Below are 5322 nucleotides of genomic sequence, written 5' to 3'. Positions count from 1 at the left end.
AGTCTGCTCCAGAGATAAAATGAACAATTTGTAGCCCTCCAGCATCCCAGAATGCATTGCTTTCAGCCCTCCTCTCACCCAGAGCAGGTATCCTGGCTCCTACCCACATGCCTTCTTGCTAGCCTTCTAAGTGGCAAGTAAGAGCTGTACGGGCAAGAAACAGTATTAACCCTTAATGTGCAACTGCTCACAGCACGTTCTAACTTACCATTGCTTAACATTCGACATATTTAGTAAGGTCTGAGTGTAATGTATAACTTTACCCAGCAATAGACTGCCTGAGGGTGGCTCTGAAGCACCTACATTCCTTTATACCCACTGTAAGGTCATTGACAAAGGATTTGAACTTGAGCAACTCTGGTTAACAAACTAACTCAGACAAATCAAATAAAGTTCAAACAACTGGCCTTTGTGTGCGAACCTTAATGGAGTAAGGACACCCTTCTACTCAATGCTGCAACGTCGCCTAGCCACAGCTGTAATTTACTAGCCAAATGGCTGGAAGAACCATGTCACTGTTTTCATGTTCCCATTGTAAGGTTTAGGGCTATGACATCTGCATGGATGCTTCCATTCAGATATTAAAATCTGTCTCTGGACCATCCTGTTTTATTACTTCCATGACCATTCTAGCCATATCTCCCTTGTATAAGCACCCGTCTATGGTAAGATTTAGGTGTGCGATATACCTTGCACTTAAGTTCTCTGCCCTGGAAAAAATAGGTTCCTTTTGCAACATATTTGTCTACACACTCACTGTGTGCATCTTTTCTATTACTGAGATGATTTCTAGGCCAAATAAGCCAATAGCTGCTTTGATAGGTTGATGCTGCTATGCTGTAATATATGTATAGTTTTCCTCAGTGACCTGATCACTTGATCTTTCTCTTTCCCTTCTTACTGCTGATTAAGCAAAAACACTTAAAAGTGGCTTCCTCTTGCTGGAAGCTCTATTTACATTACATTTTCACCAAGTGAACGCCCTGATAAACTAGGCCATGAAGGACACAGATCCTGTTTGGTTTCTCTTACATGTCCATGTGTTGTGTGAGGGACATTTACCAACCATTAACTATGAAAGCTGATCTCTCTGGACAAAAGTGGTCTTTTTAAAAACTGACCCAATTCAAATAACTGCTAATTCAGGCAGCTCTCTGTCTTTCAACAACAGGAACTGAGGAAGCTTAGCCTGGTACTTTTGAAGCAGGTGGGGTTTTTTTAAAACTCTTAATGCAAGTAGTAGGAATAATAACAAATGTATGAAAAAGTATCTGATGGAACTTAATGTCCAGACCAGCAAAGGCATTTGATAAAGGAATGGCAGACATAGAAGTGGTATAATTAAACCTAGCTATGAAAGGTGTCACTGTAATAAAGCAAACACTTTACCCTCACCCTATCACCACAAGGTGTGCCTTAGCATTAGGGCTGTGCAAACCTTCAGTCCCTGATTCGATTTGGCAGAGATTTGGCCCCATTCTGAGGCTGATTCTCTGAATCTGAATCGAATCAGAGGACCCTTTAATTTCTCTGAATCAAATCGGAACCCTCTGAATAGATTTGGAATGATTCAGCAATATGGACATAGACACAGCTTTAAATGTGGGATACTCCATGCGCCCCAGCATTGCAGCAATTATGAGCCGCCCTGTTACCTCAAGGTATGTAGAAAAAACTTGAAAAGCTGTATCTAAGTCCGAATCACTGATTTTCCAAATCAGCATCGAATCTTCAGATTCAGATTTGGCTGAATCGAATCAGGGACAGTGGTCCAAATCAATGAATCAAAGCACTGTCTCTAATTCAGGCCAAATCCTAATTGAATAGGGCTCGCTTTGCACACCCCTACTTAGCATATTCTCTCTCCACTTCATTAGTCCATAGAAGCACTGTATTAACATTAGAATGTTTCCTTTCAATTCTGCATATGTTCATTATAAAAATATCAGTAACCTCCTTTTCTCCCTATAAAATGTTTGCATTGTGACAGGCTATCTGGCAATGATCTAGCCCAGGGGTTTTGAAAGGGCAAAAGATGATTGGAGGACTTGGGATTCCCTTTCTGCACCAGTCAGGCCCCAGAGACTCCCCCCTCCCCCCGCCTGTGTCTCGATTGGCCCCTTGGGTCACCTGGAGGGGGATAAAAGGGGCAGCGTTGGCTGACTCAGGGGAGAGACCAGTGAGGGACAACAAGGAAGGGGCTTCACAGAGCTGGCAAGACCTGAGCCAGCAGGTCGGGACAGGAGCAGTGCCCCAGAAGAGCCTGAAAGAGCAGGACCTGCAGGCAGCAGTGGGACCCTCAGCAGCGTGGCATGTGGCTGGCAGGAGAGGCTCCCCACTGGGCTCCAGGATCTCCTACGAGAGGCTGCAGCCAGCGGGAGAGGCTCCCCTGGTCCAGGAAGGATCTGAGCAGTGACCTGAGGGGATCCCAGCTCTGCTTCCAGCTCCTCCAGTCAGAGGCCAGGCAGCTCGAGGTGAGGCCGGGGCTCCTGGAAGGTCAAGACCCCTAGCAGGTTGGAGGAGTGCCAGCACTGGTGGCTGTGTGGTAGTGTTCCTGCCTACCATGTGGGAGATCTGGAAGTCCCTGTTGAGGTAACTCGGGGTGAGGGAGATAACAAGAAGCAAAGCTTCTTGCAGTGGAAAGGGGCCATTGTGATTCCCCTGCAGGTACCAAGGCCCTATATTTCCTTGACATTTTGCATTTTGTGCCTTTTTACATTTCACCAACCCATATTGTTTGTTCTGCTGTGCACCTGCTTTGATCTCTTCAATTGGAGAGGGGGTACCTCTTGGAGTACTGCCCAGGTTACAATATTATACTAGGTGCCCAGGTTCTTGGCTTCTGCTATGCACAGCCTTGTGGAAGGGGCAAAGAGGTTTGGCCTCTTGATCAGGAACTGCTTCAACTCCAAACCCAGTCATGATCAGAAAAGCCTGAAGGCTGCACCATAGGGCCAACCAACTATAGAGCCATAAAGCCAGGGATTTCTCGCCAGCCCTTAAAGAGGTGCTGTGTATTATTTCTAAGGACTTTCCGACGTAGCAGTAATTTCTGACTGGGGAGATCTGCAAATTTGTGTGCCCTTTGCAAAGTGAGATCACTTTTTAAAAGATGGATAGATAGTGAAAGGTCAGCCAAAACTATATGCAGTAGTTTGAAAGTCAAGGGTTCTCTATACACTGTCTGTTTGCATGAACTCTAAGAAAGAAAAAATCAGTCTTTTTTTCTCCATTTTAGATGAGGTTTACATTAGTTTAGTCTTCTATCCAAACAGCCGATGTGAAAAAGGAGCCTCCAAAAGATTACTGCACACATGTGAGTACACAGTAGGGCTAAAAATAGGTGATAGCTTCTGCCCTTTGATTACTTCTCTTTGTTTTGAAAAGCAAATCAATAGCATAGTCTATGTGTACCTAGGCTACAGTCCTCTTACATTCCTCTCCTTTCTGTATCTTAATTCTTTGCTGAAATATAGTCCATAGTTGTATGTTTCAGGGTTTATCAGAAAGCATTACATAGGATTAAACCCCTTGGGCTACAATACTATGTAAATTCCTTATAAGTACGTGTTAATAATAGTCTCTAGTCAACTTTCAAGGAGAGAGTACTGTTTGGTTTCTAAGGAAAACAGACATTTAATGCATACAGAAAATACAGTAAATAGTAGAAGACTTTGTAAATAGGTTTCTGAATGCTATGAATAAGCTTTAAAAGAAGCTATTGGCCCATGAATTTACTGGTATTCCTCATACACCCTTGTCCAGTTTGTTTTGTATTTTCATATGTATGGTTTCGATACTGCATTTATACTTCTGTATTTTGCCACCTAATCTTGACTATAATGTACAATGTGAGCATAATACCTGGTATATGTCACTTTGGATTCTTCTGAGCTTGAGAGTATCAGCAGTATCTCCATCCTTTCCAAATACTTCAAACCCTTTCTGCAAATAGCCAGCATCACTCCACATCTTGGGTTAATAGTTGACTGCTTATGAAACTGAGATCTGTAGATTACATTCAAAGCAATACAGGAATTAGCATTAACATATAAAATATCCATTTCCAGAACCCCTACGAGCCTCTCAATGTTGAAGATACTGGGTACATCTACACGTGTATTAATGCACCTTTTCTAATGCACATTAAATTTAGTAGCTTCAATGTGAAGTACTACATTACTGCACATTACACTGTAGGGTCACCCGTAGTGGTAAGGTTAAAAGAGGTATCAGATGAAGAGCAATCCAACATAATGTAAAGATCCAAAAACTGGAACAGGTGGATGAAGAAGACATACTTCTCAATGGCTAGGAAGGTGGATGAAGGCTTCAGTGGAAGAGTAACCCCAGTCATCTTGCATCTCTTTGCCACTGGATACAGGTTACTCCTCCACCAAGATCCATGTGGTTGCTAATGTGCAATGGCCCCCTTTTGTAAAACAAGTCACATGCGCTAGATCCAATATCTACTACAATAACCAATCATTTACAACACTTTACTTGACCCATGGAAGTGATCATCCTCTAGTGTGAAGGATAGTTGCTACTGACAAATTCCATAGGCTGTGTAGTATCCACAGATGCCATAGGCTTCCCACTCAGTTCTCCTACTAAGTCCATATAATATGGTGGGCAAAACACTTTCTTCATAGGGCTTACCTAGTAAGTGGAGCTGAAATGGCACTGTTTTATCCTTGAAGCGGCACAGGTGTGGGAACTCAGTCCTTACAGAAGACAGATTTCTTGGCCTTGAGTCCTCAAGCTTAGGTAGACATCACCTTCTCATCTGCTCTCTGCTTGGGTCAGTTCTTGGAGGTGTGTGACCTTTCAGAGGGCTTTTCCATGTTACAAACTTCCTATGCAGCCTTGGAAGTGGGTTCTGAGTATGTCTACTATTTCTGGATCTTGTGGGGCCCTTCTGTCCCTGCCATCCCCACTACCGGTTTTGAGAGAATATTCTAACTACAATCTAAGTTTTTCCTCCCCACTTCTTCCTATTTCTGTTTGGGCCAAAGTCAAATGCTGCAGAATAAAAGCATGTGGGTTACACATTCAGTACAACTAAGTTAGTACAAGACATTTCCTACTGCTACTAAACAAATACAGCATAATACTGTTTTTTTCATGGATAAAGTGGGCTATATTTAACTTCAAGAGAGCTGCATCATGGGGCTACAGAATTTTACTCTCTATCATTTAACTTGATCTCTCCTTTCCCAAGTCAGTCACGTGTCCTGCTGGTCCAGCCTCTGCTTGCCTCTGAAGAAAGGAAATAGTAAGTGGGGTGGAGAGACCGGTGCAGCTGAGCCGGATCCGGAG

General features: G+C 43.2%; 2 long non-coding RNA genes across 4 annotated transcripts in view; one reads left to right on the top strand and one right to left on the bottom strand.

Annotated features, from left to right (window-relative positions):
• Nucleotides 1–629, bottom strand: part of LOC109297872 — a 17988-nt gene extending 17359 nt beyond the window's left edge. Inside the window, exon 1 of the long non-coding RNA XR_002097453.1 lies at nucleotides 617–629. This is a non-coding gene — a long non-coding RNA (uncharacterized LOC109297872). The remainder of the gene's footprint in view (nucleotides 1–616) is intronic.
• The window catches only part of LOC109297871, an 82889-nt gene that overhangs the window by 40890 nt on the left and 36677 nt on the right, over nucleotides 1–5322 (top strand). The window lies entirely within an intron of this gene.

This window comes from Gavialis gangeticus, unplaced genomic scaffold, assembly GCF_001723915.1.
Source record: "Gavialis gangeticus isolate Ggan-Ray unplaced genomic scaffold, GavGan_comp1, whole genome shotgun sequence".
NCBI lineage: Eukaryota > Metazoa > Chordata > Crocodylia > Gavialidae > Gavialis > Gavialis gangeticus.
This window is presented reverse-complemented; position numbering and strand designations above follow the sequence as displayed.